Source organism: Zingiber officinale, chromosome 4B, assembly GCF_018446385.1.
Source record: "Zingiber officinale cultivar Zhangliang chromosome 4B, Zo_v1.1, whole genome shotgun sequence".
In the NCBI taxonomy this organism is placed as follows: Eukaryota; Viridiplantae; Streptophyta; class Magnoliopsida; order Zingiberales; family Zingiberaceae; genus Zingiber; species Zingiber officinale.
Window position 1 is genome coordinate 95,703,392 of NC_055993.1, and position 18,326 is coordinate 95,721,717.

Genomic DNA, 18,326 nt, shown 5'->3' on the forward strand with positions numbered 1-18,326 from the left:
TTAATTTAATAAATTTTGAAGAGGTTTTAAAAATAATTTTAAAGTTAATTAATTTTGAAAAAAAATTTTAAGGAATTTTGAAATTGAGTTTAAAATAATTATGAAATTGAGTTTTAAAATAATTTTGAAATTGAGTTTAAAATAATTATGAAATTGAGTTTTAAAATAATTTTGAAATTGAGTTTTAAAATGATTTTGAAATTGAGTTTTGAAATTGAGTTTTAAAATAATTTTGAAATTGAGTTTTGAAATTGAGTTTTAAAATAATTGAGTTTTTAAAAAATAATTTTGAAATTGAGTTTTAAGATAATTTTGAAATTTAAGTTTTTAAAATAATTTTTAAATTTAAGTTTTTAAAATAATTTTGAAATTTAAGTTTTTAAAATAAGTTTGAAATTTAAGTTTTTAAAATAATTTTGAAATTTAAGTTTTTTAAAATAATTTTGAAATTTAAGTTTTTAAAATAATTTTGAAATTTAAGTTTTTAAAATAATTTTGAAATTTAAGTTTTTTTTTTTTAAAAATAATTTTGAAATTAAAATTTTTTTTTTTTAAAAAATAATTTTGAAATTTAAGTTTTTAAAATAATTTTGAAATTTAAGTTTTTAAAATAATTTTGAAATTTAAGTTTTTTTTTTTAAATAATTTTGAAATTTAAGGTTTTTTTTTTTTTAAATAATTTTGAAATTTAAGTTTTTAAAATAATTTTGAAATTTAAGTTTTTAAAATAATTTTGACATTTAAGTTTTTAAAATAATTTTGAAATTTAAGTTTTAAAAATAATTTTGAAATTTAAGTTTTTAAAATAATTTTGAAATTTAGTTTTTGAAATAATTTTGACATTTAAGTTTTTAAAATAATTTTGAAATTTAAGTTTTTTTTTTTAAATTTTTTAATTTTTTTTTTAATTTTAAATTTCTTAATCATCTCACCCGATCTAAATTTTCAATCAGGTAATCCTATAATTGTTGTGAGATGAATTATAATTTAATTTTAAGGTTTGAGTTAACTTTGTGTTAGATTCAGGTTTAGCTTTGGGTTCAACAAGTAAGCATTATTTGGATAAACTTCTGGGCTATGGTGAGTCACAAGGAACTCATTAAAGTAACCATGCCTTCGAGGTTTTCCAAATAGTCCTACCCATTGAGCTTAGTACTAAACCTTGGTCTAACTAGTTAGGATCCATTTAAGGGTAGCTTCGGTCAGTTCCACTTGGCCAAATGCACCAGGTCGAAGCCATATCTTCCTAGACATGCGATGCCCAAGTTTCCCTAACGTACTATCATCCAAAAACTTCACTAGTACTGTGGGTCAAGTTAATCCTTGCCTTTTAATCTAACCTTAATTACCCTGCCGAGTAATCTACTCTTGTTTTACCCATTTCGGGTAGATTAGGTTCAGTTACCCTGCCGGGTAGTTTAGTTGGGGGTGCCAGCGAGTCTGGATCCTCCATTTAATTTAATTTCAAATCTTGAATTTATAACTTAATTTTAAATTTTGAAGTTGATTTTAATTTTGAATTTTGAATTTATAATTTAATTTTGAATTTTGAATTTAATTTTTAATTTCAATTTCGAATTTTGAATTTAATTTTAATTTCGAATTTTAAATTTAATTTTAATTTTAAATTTTGAAGTTGATTTTAATTTTGAATTTTGAAGTTGATTTTAATTTTGAATTTTGAATTTAATTTTAATTTCGAATTTTGAATTTTATTTTTTAATTTCAATTTCGAATTTTGAATTTAATTTTAATTTCGAATTTTGAATTTAATTTTAAATTTTGAAGTTGATTTTAATTTTAATTTTAATTTTGAATTTTGAATTTATAATTTAATTTTGAATTTTGAATTTAATTTTTAATTTCAATTTAGAATTTAGAATTTTAAATTTTTAGGATTGTTTTTCTTTTTGCTCCCCCTGGATCATGCCCTCGATATGGTCTATCGAGGTAGTATATTTGATCCTTCGGAACCCAGTATTGGCCAAGTCCAACTTGATTGACCAAGTTAGACTTGGAGACCCATGCTTGGACTGATTTAATACTTTGTTTGTTTATTAATGATAGATAAGATCTATATTTACTTTTGTATCCCAGCCCAGTTCTGTTGTAGACGGCTCTTTGTGTCCCAAGAATCAAGTCCAAATTCTTGGAGCCCAAAGTAAACCGTTCTAAGGTATTTTCTAAATCTTTAACCTGATTTGTTAGACTTGAATTTTCTTCCTCAAGTTTTTGAACTTGAGTTGGAAATTCAGTCTGACTCTGGTCAGGTGAGGGTTTGGTGTCAGCCACTTCTTTAAGGACACTTACTTCCTTTAGAAGTGACTTAACTTTCAGGTTTGCCTTAGCTAATTTGCGCAATAAATAGCTAACTAAAATGTTCAACCGGGAGATACTTACAGCGGGGTCTGGTCCTTCGGAAACGGATACGGATCCGTGGCTTTGCTCGGACTCTGCCTCAGACTCGCTCTCGCATCCGTATTCGACGACTTGGTCCCGGGCCATTAATGCGAGTAGACTCGTTTGTTCGAGCTCGTCGTCGTCGTCCTCCGATGAAGATTCGTCCCATGTTGCCTTAAGGACCTTTTTCCTTCTTTGCTTTTTGACCTCCTTCAGGTTAGGGTAGTTGGATTTGATGTGCCCTTTTGGTTACACGTAGCATGTAACTTCAAACTTCATCTTTGTATTTTGTGGGCCTTCCTTTGATTTTACCGCCTTCTTTAGATCTCTTTTGTCGAATCCTTTCGTCTTGTAGAGCTTTTTCACGAGGTTTACCACTCGGTTGTAATGTCACCTTCTTCATCGCCAGAGTCTGATGCTGGTTCGGTTCTCTGTCGTGGTCTCGGTTCCCTGGTTCGGCTTGTACTGTAACCAACGCAATACCTTTCTCGGTAGGCTGTGCATTATGAAGTTCAAATTCACTAAAAAGTTCATCTAGTTTTAAAGAAGATAAATCCTTGGAAACTTTGTAGGCATCTACCATTGATGCCCACAATGTATTCCTTGGGAACGAGTTTAGGGCATACCTTATTACGTCCCAATTTTCTATCTTCTGGCCAATTCCGTGAAGAGAGTTAAGGATGTCTTGTATTCTCGTGTGAAGAGAACCATTTCGCCTTCCTGCATTTTTAGATTATATAATTTATTAAGTAAAAGATCTCTTTTACTTACCTTGGTGTCGTCAGTGCCTTCATGGAGTTCGATGAGCTTTTCCCAGAGCTCCTTTGCAGAGGAGAACGGGCCAACTCTGTTGAGTTCTTCCTTGGTAAGACCACACTGGAGGGTGCAGGTAGCTTTGGCGTTGGCTTCCACCTTTTTTATTAAAGAAGCGTCCCACTTCTCGCAGGGTGTATTTTTGCCGTCGTCATCGATTGGCAGTTTCAGTCCCGTCTTTATGATCATCCACGTTTCGAATTGTATCTTTAGATACGTTTCCATTCTTCCCTTCCAGTAGCCAAAATCCTCTCCGGAGAATAGCGGGGGGCGTACTGTGCTGAAACCCTCTTGTTGGGCCATTTATAATATGTAACAAAAGAAAACAACAGAATATGTTCCAAGACTAAGTCTTGGATTAGTAATGCTGGAATAAAGAATAATAAAAACGAACTCGAGTGGTGTTGCACCTACTTCGAGCAAAAGTCGATTCGAGGGAAACAAAAATTAGAATATAGCTACAAGGCTAAATTCTAATTCGACTCCGAAAACGAAAAAAAAAACTGCGAAAAATTTGTTTTGAAAGGTGGTTGCACCAATTCAAAACGACCCCACTCTGATACCAATTGTTGGATCGAGACGCGCTAGAGGGGGGTGAATAGCGCTCGTGGCTATAATCGTTCGATTATCGGAATCGTGAAACGTAAGAGTTAATGCAGCGGAATAAAATAACACAGAGAGACAAGGGATTTTTACTTCGTTCGGAGCCTATGACGACTCCTACTCGAAGGCCCGCGATCCTTGATCGCTTTCCGTGGGCAACAACTATAAGCTCGACAAGAGTACAAGTATTACAGTTAAGTATTAAAAAGAATACAGTTATACCGATGACAATATCGTAATCTGAAGATTTCGGAGCTCCGGGTCGTCGGTGTCTCGTAGCAGCACTTCGGGATCGTCTCGTGAGCAGCTTGTAGCAGAAAGATTGCTTGGAACTTGTTGTTTGAAGCTACTGGTCGAGACCCCTTATAAAGGGGGTTCAAGGCGCCTTATACTGTTCACCAAGGCGCCTTGAACGAGTCGAGTCACCCGCGTGGATCAGCACGGACCTGGTCGAACTCTATCTGGTTCAAGGCGCCTTCAGCCTATCCAAGGCGCCTTCAACCTCCGGTCCAAGGCGCCTTGAACTCCATTCAAGGCGCCTCCAGTCAGCTGCGCTGGCCTTTTCCTCCAAGCTCCATGGGCGCCTGCTCATCCGAGATCTTTTGCACTTTGGTCCCGCAAGATATGTTAATCCCAAAATACCTGAGCACAAAGTTAGCACACAACAATGATATAACTATTGAAATATTTAATAGTCTCCGGACTGAGTCTAACTTCGGGTTTCCTACCGGAAACCCTAGGTCGACCCGACGCCTCCTCTCTCGGGAAGCGTCCTCACCTACTCCACTCTGAGATTTACTGTCCAAGACGATCCTCCGGATCGACCGACTTTTGCTCGGACTCGATGCTTCCGGACTTTCACGAACATCCGCTCACCGGCCGCATTCGGACTTTCACCGGTTCGCGACACGGGACTTTCCACCTAGGGTTACCACCCCCTAGGACTTTTGCCTGAAGCCATCGACCTGCCAAGACTTTCCGCATAGGGTTACCACCCCCTATGACCTAGGGTTACCACCCCCTAGGGTTTTACCTTGCCTAACCGCAGTTAGGACTTTCCTGAAACACTCAGCAAAAGCTGTCAGATAACAAAGCACCTTAACTTTGAATCCTTTGCCATTATCAAAACTTAGGTTCGATCGTCGGATGCTTCCCGCACCAACATATATCTTGTAAAAATTTTATAAGCAAAGAAGGAAAGCTCTTAAAAAATTTTACAAGCTCTCTTTTAATTTCCTAATGTGGATATTTTTAAAAAAGGAAAATTTTAAAACAAGTTTTAAGATTTAAAACTTCTCATTTAAAATTTCCTTTTTCTAACATGGTTACAAAAAAAAGAAAAGTTTTAAATTTAAAACTCTCTTTTTTAAAAACCATGTGGATGGTTAAAAAAGGAAAGTTTTAAAACTTTCTTTTAAACCATGTGACCTAATTCAAATAAGGAAAATTTTATAATTTTAAAATCTCTCTTTTAAAACTTGTAGATATCTACAAAGAGAAGATTTTAAAAATTCAAAACACCCCTTATACTTTGAATTATGTGGCCGGCCCCCTTCTTGCTTGGGCACCAAGCAAGAGGCCGACCCCTTTGAGGAGGAAGTGGCCGACTCCTATGGCTTGGTCACCAAGCCATGGGCCGGCCCCCCTCTTGGACACCAAGATGAGCTTTTCATGAGTGAATATGAGGCATTAATAAGGCTACGACAGAGACCTAGAGGAGAAATTGGTTTTGGCCTCCCGACAAGCTCGAGTATCCCGTGTTCGTCCCGAACACACAACTCAAGTGCATCAATAATAACTCATTCCACTAGAGAGTTATTATTGCACTACCTGTTGGACTTTTCGGGTCGCGAAAACCGCTTTTTCGAGTCGCGGAAACCCCGAAACCCCCGTCACCGGATCTGTGCGAAGAATAAAATTTCGAAAAACCTTCGAGTAAGAGTTTACTAACTCTAGATCTACATTAGAGTTCTAGATGGTTAAGAGTTTTTACCCTTGATGCGTGCCCTTCGCGAATCCCGCTCGTCCAAGGTGCCGGATCTCAAGATTGTCAAAGTAGACAATCCTCTACACGTATCCACACGAACAAAAAGGGAGAAAACCAAACTAAAGTGTGCTAGCACCTTAGTAGGGTTCGGCCAAGGTAGGATGAGAGGGAGAGAAGAAAGAGCTCAAGGAGGAAGAAGATAGAATGAATGCCTTGAATGAAAAAAATTCATTCTCATTCATTTTGAGTGGTCGGCCACAATTGTAACTCCCTTACAATTAATGTAGCCGGCCACATTAAATGGAAAGGGGTTTATAACCTCCATGATGTGGCACACACATGTTCTAAACATGATGATGTGTAACACCATTATTGGCCACTTAATGCCAACTCACAAATGATGTGGCATAAAGTCAAGTCAAACTTGACTTTTCCTCTTCCTCTCAAGTCAAGTCAAACTTGACATTATAACTCCCATGGTTGATCTAATCCAACCATTTGATTCAAGTCAATTTAATATAATGAATCTAATTTATTTAATTAAATTGATTCAATGAGTCATAATCTAAATTAGACTCATTGAACACATGAATCAACTTGAGTCCAACTCAATTAGTACAATTAGGATTACTCTTAATCCAATTTGATTCATCACATGAATCTAACCCTCTTGGTTCATCATATGAACCTAATCTCCATCTAATTGTCCTTTGTGTGTGACCCTATAGGTTCTTATAACGTTGGCAATGCTCCTAAACCCATTTAGAAGCATAAGTAATGAGCGGTATCTAGCAACACATCATTACTACCCAAGTTATAAGAATGTTGAGATCCAACATCACCTTGTGACTACTAATTGTGACTCCTCACAATATATGACAAGTGTCCTTCTATCCTAGACATCTAGATTGATCAATGTGAGGCATAGACCATGTCATCCTCTAATCAATCTAAATCTTGAACTCCAAGTAGACTCACTCAATCAAATGAGCTCAATATCTCATATTGACTCATTTGGGCATGGACATGCACTTCGTGGTCTCACTCTATCAAGAATACCGATGTCACTCCCGTCATATAGGAGGGATAGATCCCATCTACATCACTCACATCCCTCCGCATAATTTGTTACATATCCAGTAATCGCCTTTATAGTCCACCCAGTTACGAGTGACGTTTGACGAAACCAAAGTACATAACTCCTTATGTAGGGAATCATGATGACTTCAGGTCTAAGGACTAGTAGTCATACTAATAGTCACATGAGAAAGTATATGACACTCATATAACGATCCATGATACTTTCTCATGACGGGTCATTCAGTATACATTCTCCAATACATACCCATGTGTCAACTTGATATCTCCATATCCATGACTTGTGAGATCAAGTCATCGAGTTGACCTACATGCTAGTCTTATTGCATTAACATTGTCCCTGAATGTTAATACTTGACTAGAAATGATTAAGAGTAGTGTTCCCTATATCATCTCACTATCGATTCAGCCAATCGATTGACATAGGTAAGAACCTTCTACTCAAGGATGCTATTATACTTAGTTTATTTGGCACCAGTACAAGTAAGCATAATAACCAAAAACCAAATGCCTTTATATATAAGAAATATGATACAATGAGTTCATACAATAATCATCAAATGATTGGCTCTAGGGCTCTAACTAACACTACCGCATCAATGCCAAATTACATTATGGGCTCCTTCTTATCATGAGTGTGTTAATCTCCCTGTGTTTAAGATATCGGATGTCCACTAATTAATTGAGTTACTGACAACTCATTTTAATTAATGTCTTAGTCCAAGAATAGTACCACTCAACCTTATCGTCATGTCGGACTAAGTCCACCTGCAGGGTTTAACATGACAATCCTTATGAGCTCCTCTTGGGGACATTATCAACTTAGATTACTAGGACATAGTTTCCTTCTATAATCAACAACACACACTATAAATAATATCATTTCCCAACTTATCGGGCCTTTTGATTTATCGAACTAAATCTCACCCTTTGATAAGTCAAAGAAATAAATATTAAATATATGTGCTTGTTATTATATTAGGATTAAGAGCACATACTTCCATAATAACCGAGATCTTGTTCTTTTATTTAGTCAGTATAAAAAGAAACTGCCTCAATGGTCCTACTCAATACACTCTAAGTGTACTAGTGTAATTATATAGTCAAGATAAACTAATACCTAATTACACTACGACTGTTCTGATGGTTTGTTCATTTCCATCTCAATCGTGAGCTACTGTTTATAATTTATAAGGAACTGATAACATGATCTTCTGTGTGTGATACCACACACCATATTATCTACAATATAAATTAATTGAACAACTACACTTAACATATAAATGTAGACATTTTTTACCAATGTGATTCTTTATTTTAAAATAAATGTTTACAAAAGTTAGGCTTTTAGTATACACTCTAACACGAAAAACATCCAGATGCTCATAACTGGCTTCAGAACATTGACTCTAAAAGATGGGCTAATGCACACTTTAGTGACAGAAGGTACACAATGCTAACAACCAATTGTGTAGAGAGTTTAAATGCTTTGTTCAAGGAGATGCGTGAACTTCCCATAAACAGGTTAATTGATAATACCAGAGGAAAGGTTGCTCAATGGTTCTTTAACCGTAGGGAGGAAGTATCAAAATGGTATGTTGCGTTGACACCTCATGCTACCAAAGAAATGGAATCAAGGAGGGAGAAAGCTAGACGATATAAAGTTCACCCCTACTGTCAATCTGAAATGGAAGTAGAGACATGGGGCGATTCATACATTGTTGATTTGGAGAGAAAATATTGTAACTGCGGGGAGTTTCAAATTTCAAGATTGCCTTGCTCACATGCAATTGCCGTCATCATTCACCGGAACATGGATACACTCCCATATTGTGAACATTATTTTCATTCACAGAATTGGAATGCGACATACATGGATCGTATTTACCCCTGTTGAAGCAAGGAATTTTGGCCTAGGGGAGTAAACAATATTATAGTTCTATGTCCCCGTAGCCTTGTGCAGCCGGGTAGGCGAAAGAAGGCAAAGATCGAGTTGAAACATAATGGGAAGGTAAAAGTCAAATGCAGCAGGTGCAAACAACTGGGCCATAATCGGAGGACCTGTAGAATGTCGTCAGCCCCTGGTTCTTGAAATAATTGTAAATTAGAGGAGTTGATCCATATGTTTTGTATGCAGTACATACATAGGATTGTAAGAAAAATAATCTTGGAAAGTGATGTTTCTGTTATATCATTTTATGTAGTATTTATTTTATGATACAATGGTATTGTAGGGATGAGAAGTGTCAACCATCACCTGCAAGGCATAATTAATACTTCACACCATATAGGTTTAGTATATCTCTGCATTTCAATTCAACAGGAAGGGGTTTGAAATTTCAAAGTAATGTAAATATGTTTTGAAATATAAATGAGTTAAAACTCAGATAAAGAGATTGTAGTCATCTTTGAAAAATAAGATTGGAGTCATTGAAAAAGAAAACAGGTCACTGTTTGGTGCCAACTGGCATGGAGCAATAACTTCTAATCCAGGGCGTATAAATAAGTTTTGACACCATTTATACCATCTCCCCACTCAGACCATCACAGAGAACGTGATTTCAGGTAAATCCAAGTAAGGGAGGGCCATCAGTGGGTTTTGGTCAAAACCCACTGATGGACCTTGACACCTCTGATTTGACCCATTTCAGTTCGAGTGGGAATATGGAATTGCAAGGACTCCAACGGTGCTAGCAAATCATGGTTTAAAGCTATATATGTGTGGTAGCAAGTGTTGAAAAAAAAAATTCAGCCACCGTTGGGCCTGATATGAGAGCATATCAAGCCCAATGTCGGCCTGATATGAGAGCATATCAGGCCCAACGTAGGCCTGATATGAGAGCATCTTAAAACTTGATTCTATCTCCCCCTTCTATAAACTCAACACGTGCTATCATGCTCCTTATAAAAAAATAAAATAAAATAAAATTAGAAGGTGCTACCATAGGGTTTAAGGCTATAGCATGGCCATCAGTGGGTTCTGTGCCAACTGGCACGGAGCCATAACTTAGCACATTCTAATTTTATTTTATTTTATTTTTTTGTATAAGAGGCATGGTAGCACGTGTTGAGTTTATAGAAAAGGGAGATAGAATCAAGTTTTAAGAAACGATACCATACCAGGCCCACGTTGGGTCTGATATGCTCTCATATCAGGCCCACGATGGGTCTGATATGCTCTCATATCAGGCCCAACGGTGGCTGAATTTTTTTTTCCAACACTTGCTACCACACATATATAGCTTTAAACCATGATATGCTAGCACTGTTGGAGTCCTTGCAATTGCATAATCCCACTCGAACTGAAATGGGTCAAATCAGAGATGTATAGGTCCATCAGTGGGTTTTGACCAAAATCCACTGATAACCCTCCCCTACTTGGATTTACCTGAAATCAAGTTTCCTGTGAAGGTCTGGGTTGGGAGATGGTATATATGGTGTCAAAACGAATTTATACACCCTAAAAACTAAGTTATGGCTTCGTGCCAGTTGGCACAGAACCCACTGATGGCTATGCTGTAGCCTTAAACCCTATGGTAGCACCTTCTAATTTTATTTTATTTTATGTTATTTTTTTTATAAGGGGCATGGTAGCACATGTTGAGTTTATAGAAGCGAGGAGATAGAGTCAAGTTTTAAGAAACGATAACATACCAGGCCCACGTTGGGCCTGATATGCTCTCATATCAGGCCCAACGGTAGTTGAATTTTTTTTTTCAACACTTGCTACCACACATATATAGCTTTAAACCATGATTTGCTAGCACCGTTGGAGTCCTTGCAATTCTAGAATCCCACTCAAACTGAAATGGGTCAAATCAGAGGTGTCTAGGTCCATCAGTGGGTTTTGATCAAAACTCACTGATGGCCCTCCCCTACTTAGATTTACTTGAAATCAAGTTCCCTGTGAAGGTCTAGGTGGGGAGATGGTATATATGGTGTCAAAACGAATTTATACACCCTGGAAACTAAGTTATGGCTCCGTGCCAATTGGCACAGAACCCACTAATGGTCATGCTGTAGCCTTAAACCCTATAGTAGCACCTTCTAATTTTATTTTATTTTATTTTTGTATAAGGGGCATGGTAACACGTGTTGAGTTTATAGAAGGGGGAGATAGAATCAAATTTTAAGAAACGATACCATACTAGGCCCACGTTGGGCCTGATATGCTCTCATATCAGGCCCACGTTGGGCCTGATATGCTCTCATATTGGACCCAACGATGGCTGATTTTTTTTTCAACACTTGCTACCACACACATATAGCTTTAAACCATGATTTGCTAGTACTGTTGGAGTCCTTGCAATTCTAGAATCCCACTCAAACTGAAATGGGTCAAATCAGAGGTGTCTAGGTCCATTAGTGGGTTTTGATCAAAACCCACTGATGACCCTCCCCTACTTGGATTTACTTGAAATCAAGTTCCCTGTGAAGGTCTAGGTGGGGAGATGGTATATATGGTGTCAAAACGAATTTATACACCCTGGAAACTGTTGGAGTGTATACTGAAAGCCTAAGCTTTGTAAACATTCATTATGTATAAAGAATCACATTTGGTCAAATTGTCTACATTTGTTTGTAGTTGTTCATCTAATTTATATTGTAGATAACATAGTATGTGGTGCAGAAGATGATGTTATCAGTACCTTATAAATTATAAACAGTAGCTCACGACCAAAATGGAAAGGAAGAAATCATTAGAAGGTCGTAGTGTAATTAGGTATTAGTTTATCTTGACTATAAAATTACACTAGTACACTCAGAGTGTATTGAGTAGGACCATTTGATGTCGTTTCTTTTATACTGACTTTATACAGGAACAAAGACCTCGGTTATTATGGAAGTGTGTGCTCTTAATCCTAATATAATAACAAGCATATATATTTGATATTTATTTATTTAATTTATCAATGGGTGAGATTTAGTTCGATGAATCAATAAGCCCGATAAGTTGGGAAATGGTATCACTTATAGTGTGTGTTGTTGATTATAGAAGGAAACTGTGTCCTAGAGATACTAGGTTGATAATGTCCTCAAGAAGAGCTCATAAGGATTGTCATGTTAAACCCTGCAGGTGGACCTAGTCCGACATGACAATAAGGTTGAGTGGTACTACTCTTGGATTTAGATATTAATTAAATGAGTTGTCAGTAACTCACTTAATTAGTGGACATTTGATATCTTAAACACAGGGAGACTAACACACTCATAATAAGCAGGAGCCCAAAAATGTAATTTGGGATTGGTGTGGTAGTTCAATAATAGTTCTCTAGTGGAATGAATTATTATTGATAAAATTAAGTTGTGTGTTCGGGGCGAACACGGGATGCTTAATTTTATCGGGAGACCAAAACCAATTCCTCCTCTCAGTCCCTATCGTAGCCTCTTATTTATAGAGTACTATACCCACCTATACCCACCTTCTATACCCACCAATAGGGGGCCGACCAAGCTAGCTTGGGAACCAAGCTAGGGCCGGCCTAGGTATAAGATTGGGTGGCCGGCCCTAGCTTGAACCCAAGCTAGTGGGGGCCGGCCAAATTAAATTAAAAAAGAAATTTAATTTTAATTTTTATTATGTGGAAGATATAATTTATTAAAGAGAATTAAAATTAAAATATCTCTCTTGTAAAAGATCTACAATAGATTAAAGAAAGAGATTAGATCTCTTTCCTTACTTGTAGATTGGTGAGATATTTTATTTTCTCTTTAAAAATTATTCACATGTTGTAAAATTAAAATTATGAAAATTTTTTTCTATCAACCATGAAGAGATTTTTGAAGAGAAATTTTAATTTTAAAATTTCCGAAAACAAATTAGGAAGTTTTAATTGTTGATTGAAACTTGTCCAATTTGTTCTTCATGATATGAACGGCCACTTGAATTTAATTGGGGAAATTTTATTTTATTTTTCTCAATTAAATCATGTCAAGGAAATTAAGAAAATTTTATTGTAATTAAATTTCCTAATTTGCCTAGGCCAAGGAATATAAAAGAAGGGGTGAGGGTGCCTTCACAAGACACAACCTCTATTATTTTCTCTCCCTCTTTTGTTCCTTTGGTGTGGCCGGCCATCCTTTCCCTCTCTTCCTCTTGTGGTGGCCGAACCCTTCTCTTTCCTTGGAGCTCTTGTGGTGGCCGGATACTACTTGGAGAAGAAGAAGAAGAAGGAGAGGAAGCGAGCATCTCTTGGAGCTTGGTTAGTGTTTTGATTTTCTTCCTTGGTAAAGCTTCTTTCTTTGTGGCCGAACCTAGCTAGGAGGAGAAGAAGGTGGTTGGTGGTTTCTCATCTCGGAAGATCGTTGCCCACACAACGTCCGAGGTTAGAAGAGGAATACGGTAGAAGATCAAGAGATTTTTCTACAAGGTATAACTAGTAATTTTTCTTTCCGCATCATACTAGTTATTTATGGAAATAATACCAAATACAAGAGGCTTACGTTCTAGAATTTCGAATATGCTTTTCGATGTTGTGTTCTTTTGTTTTTTCTTTTCCTTGTGATTTGATTGTTCTTTTTGGTTAACCTAAAGTTATTTTAGGAAATTACATATTAGATTTCTATAAAAGGTTTTGTCTAGTCGGTGGTGGTTGCTCCCATATCCAAGAAGGCCGTGTGCCTCGCCACGTCAGTACTGGGAACCAATTATGGAAATTAATATTTAATGGAATTAATAACTTAAGGTGATTTGGGTCGAATGTGTTAAGTTCCGCAGGAGATCCAAGTCAAAACCTAAAAGAATGAATAGATTAAGTTTTGGATCAAACGTGTTAAGTTCCGCAGGCGATCCAAAATTTAATTTAAAAGAACACATGGTAGCTAGGAAAAGGTTCAGACCTTTGTACAAAATTTTTGTACAGTGGAACCTCTAGGTTTTCCGAGTAGCAACCAACAGAAACTAAGTTATGGATCCGTGATACTTGGCACAGAACCCACTGATGGCCATGTTGTAGACTTAAACCCTATGGTAGCACCTTCTAATTTTATTTTATTTTATTTTTTTTATAAGGAGCATGGTAGCATGTGTTGAGTTTATAGAAGGGGGAGATAGAATCAAGTTTTAAGAAACGATACCATACTAGGCTCACATTAGGCCTGATACGCTCTCATATCAGGCCCAACGGTAGCTGAATTTTTTTCCCAACACTTGCTACCACACATATATAGCTTTAAATTATGATTTGCTAGCACCGTTGGAGTCCTTACAATTCCAGAATTCCACTTGAACTAAAATGGGTTAAATCAGAGGTGTCTAGGTCCATCAGTGGGTTTTGACCAAAACTCACTGATGACCCTCCCCTACTTGGATTTACCTGAAATAAAGTTTCCTGTGAAGGTCTGGGTGAGGAGATGGTATATATGGTGTCAAAACGAATTTATACACCCTGAAAACTAAGTTATGGCTCCGTGCCAGTTGGCACAGAACTCACTGATGGTCATGCTGTAGACTTAAACCCACTGATATGCGCTCTTAGCAGACTATCCTTTTTTTTTTTGGCAAGCATTACAACAAACAATCCTTTTGACTATGTTTTAGGTAATTTATAGTTTGAAAAAAACAGCAGACTTTGAAATCCACGACAAAAGAGAGATGCTCAATTGAAATACAAAGTTACACACGTTGGGTCTTATATTGTACCATATCAAACCCACGTTGGACCTGATATTGTACCATATCAGACCCACGTTGGGCCTGATATGGTATCATATCAGGCCCAAAGGGAGGCTGGATTTTTTCTCCACGTGCTATCACCCATAGAGAGCTTTGTGTATTGGATAGCACCGTTGGAGTCCTTGCAATACCCTAATCACACGAGACTTGAACTGGGTCGAATCACAAGTGTCTAGGTCCATCAGTGGGTTTTCACCAAAATCCACTAATAGGTCTACCCTACTTGGATTTACTTGATCTCACCAACCCTATGAAGGTTTGAGAGGGGGGAAGGTATATATAGTCTCAAAACATAGTTATAAACCCTAGGTAAGAAGTTCTTTGTCCGTGTCATTTGGAACACAACATGTGTTTCTTGCAGTTTCAGGAATAAGACCAATTTTTTTCCTCGTAACTTAGTTACTTTGGTGTTCCATAATGACATGCCTAATTCAAATTTCAAAGCCTACCTTGTTCTCATGAAACCGAGTGTTGGTCCTTGCCTATTTGATTTTCTAAACAATCCCAACCGTTATCATTTTTTTGGTTTTGAGAAGATAGAAATTGTGTGCAGTATAACTTATATTCATTATCTCTATTTTTACTGATAAGCACCAGCATCGCAATTTGAATTTCACTGATAAGCACCAGCATCACAATTTGGATATTGTGACTAATCACTATGCAATATTATTAATATTCCAGTGACAATTTATACTCTTCTCATATAATACATACCACTGTATTAAACAACAAAGACTACATACAAAGATATAAAACTACCTACACTATGTAAGTTCATTTACATTCTCTACAAGTTTTTGCTTTACAAGACTATGGATATTTAATCCAATGTTTTACAAAACTTATCCCTCAAAATTGATTCCATTACATCAATTCTAATCTTTTTCATGTCTCCTTGTTTGAAGTTCATCTTCATATCATATAGGAGACATCGAATGTATTACATCACAAAGAAGTCACAGTCAACGCTGTAAATAACAACATCATTTTAATAGTTAATATTTTTTATCAATATGTTCTATTCACACTCTGTGATCGACTTACCTGACTTGTTGTTGTGGACATTCTATTATGCGAGAGACCCATTTATCGAATGGATAATGTCTTTCAAATTTTGGATCAATAGCAGCAACGTGCTCACGACTATAGAGTGTAAAATCTGATACCTGTAAGATTGAAGAGGAAATTTACATTTTCCATCAACTATCATTTATATTAGAATACAAACATACACATGAATATTGGATGCTCACCGCTGCTTCAAATTCATATTTATATTTGTTGGGACCGAAAAGTAGCTAGAGGGGGGGTGAATAGCTCTTCGCGTGCTCGTCGTTGGCGTTGCTCGTTTCTTCAGAGATATGCAGCAGAAATATAAGAAACAAAAACATACAACGCTAACAAGGATGGTTACTTGGTATTCACCTCACAAGAGGTGACTAGTCCAAGGATCCACGCACACACACACACACCTCCACTAATAAACACTCCTTTTCGGTAACTACCGAAGGCGGAGAAGCCCTACAAGACTCTCAATACAAGTAGAAGAAATGGTAGTAAAGAATAAGCAAAAGCTTACAAGAGATGCAGTAAAAACCCTAGCTTCTTCTTCTTCTCGTTGCAACTCGCCTCTTGACTTGGATGAACTTCCAAGAACCTTCAAGAACTGGCGGTGAGAAGCTTAGAGAGTGCTGGGGAGGAGCTGTGATGAATCTGGAATGAATCAGTGAAGTTCTACCGAAGGAAATGAACGCCTGCGGCTTAAATCGACGCCAACGGTCAGATCCCGATCGATTGGATTACTCCCAATCGATCGGAGAGGCTTTGGATCGATCCACAGATCGATCCAGAGCGCCTCTGTGCTCTCTGGAATAGCCTGGATCGATCAGTGGATCGATCCAGGGCTTATCGCGTATAAACAGCAGCTCCCAATCGATCCACTGATCGATTGGGACCTCTGGATCGATCCACCGATCGATCCGAGGTTCGCGCGGACTCACCGGATCGATCGGCCGATCGATCCAGATCTTCTGGATCGATCCATCGATCGATCCAGATTTCCCAATCAAACCGATCAACTCACCGGATCAATCGGCCGATCAATCCAAATCTGCTGGATCCAGATCTTGGTTTTTACCCAAAACCAAGTCCAAAGCCCCCTAAACCAACATCTAGTCAACCATGACTTGTTGGTACATAAGACCTAGCATCCGGTCACCCTTGACCAGCTAGGACTCTCTCACCAAGTGTCTGGTCAATCCCTTTGACCCACTTGGACTTTTCTCTTCTTGCCAAGTATCCGGTCAATCCCTTTGACCTACTTGGACTTTTCTTCCTCGTGCCAAGTATCCGGTCAATCCCTTTGACCTACTTGGACTCTCACCAGATGTCTGGTCAACCTTGACCCCTCTGGATTTCTCCTACCTGGCTTCACTCACCAGGACTTTCCCAATTGCCTAGCTTCACTCACTAGGTCTTTCACCTGGCTTCACTCACCAGGATTTTCCACCTGCCTAGCTTCACTCACTAGGACTTCCCAATTGCCTAGTTTCACTCACTAGGTCTTTCACCTGGCTTCACTCACCAGGATTTTCCTCCTGCCTAGCTTCACTCACTAGGTCTTTCACCTGGCTTCACTCACCAGGATTGTCCTCCTGCCTAGCTTCACTCACTAGGACTTCCCAGTCAAGTATCCGGTCATCCTTGACCTACTTGACTCTTCTTCAATCAACTTTGCATTGTCAAATATCGAAACCCAAACCAAGACTCAAGCTTGGTCAACCAGGTCAACCTTGACCTGAGGGATGTTGCACCAACAATATTTACTTCCACTTGCTAGAGAATTGTACTGATTGAACGTCATTGATTTGGTGTTCACCATCAGCAAGTGGAAGTGTGCATTATCACTGCACAAAGGTATAAAAATATACCTAACCTCTTCATCTCCTCTATCTGTCTTTTTCAGGTGTTGGAAGGCAAACTTACTTGACGATTTCATTAATGACTACAAATATGCAAAGTCATACATACATAACCAAATAATAAAATGAATTCTAATTTGTACTATTCTCAAATAAATTACTTACTGTGAATAATGTTGAGCAATATATAGACTTATTGTATGCCCTTCTAGACGAGAATGCCCCCCTAAATAGAATTTTACAATACGTGTCAATTACATCCCCTCTTGTCAACAACTCTCCATTCACACCAGATAACAGAGAATACACATCTAAACAAAAGGGTGGTTCCTCTCAAACTAAATCATTTGTAAACCTACAAAGTAAACAAATCAATGATTATTTTTACAAATTTAAATATGAGAACCATAGATCAACTATGTAATTAGAGAAGCATATAATTGTCTTGACTGATCAACTATGTATTTCACATACTTTAGTTTCTCCGACGCTTTTAACAAGTACGCCACCTCTTCGTCTTGTTTTTTTTCTTGGAAGTCTTAAATTGCTTCTTCACATACTATGCGCATAAACATAAAAGACATTTAGAAAATCTATTAAATCAAACAAATTACAATGAAATTTGTAGATATCGTCTTACAGCAATGGCTTATTTCCTCATTTTGTCATATTTTTCAAACATATCTGCATCCTTCTCTACCTCTTCATCAGATTTGTCTTCCATCAATTATACAATATCTCTTTCTTCTTCCATTTCATCCACAGCAATTTTTCCTTTCTCCTTCCCCACAACATCAGGTTCTTTTTCAACTTTTTTTCCATCTCC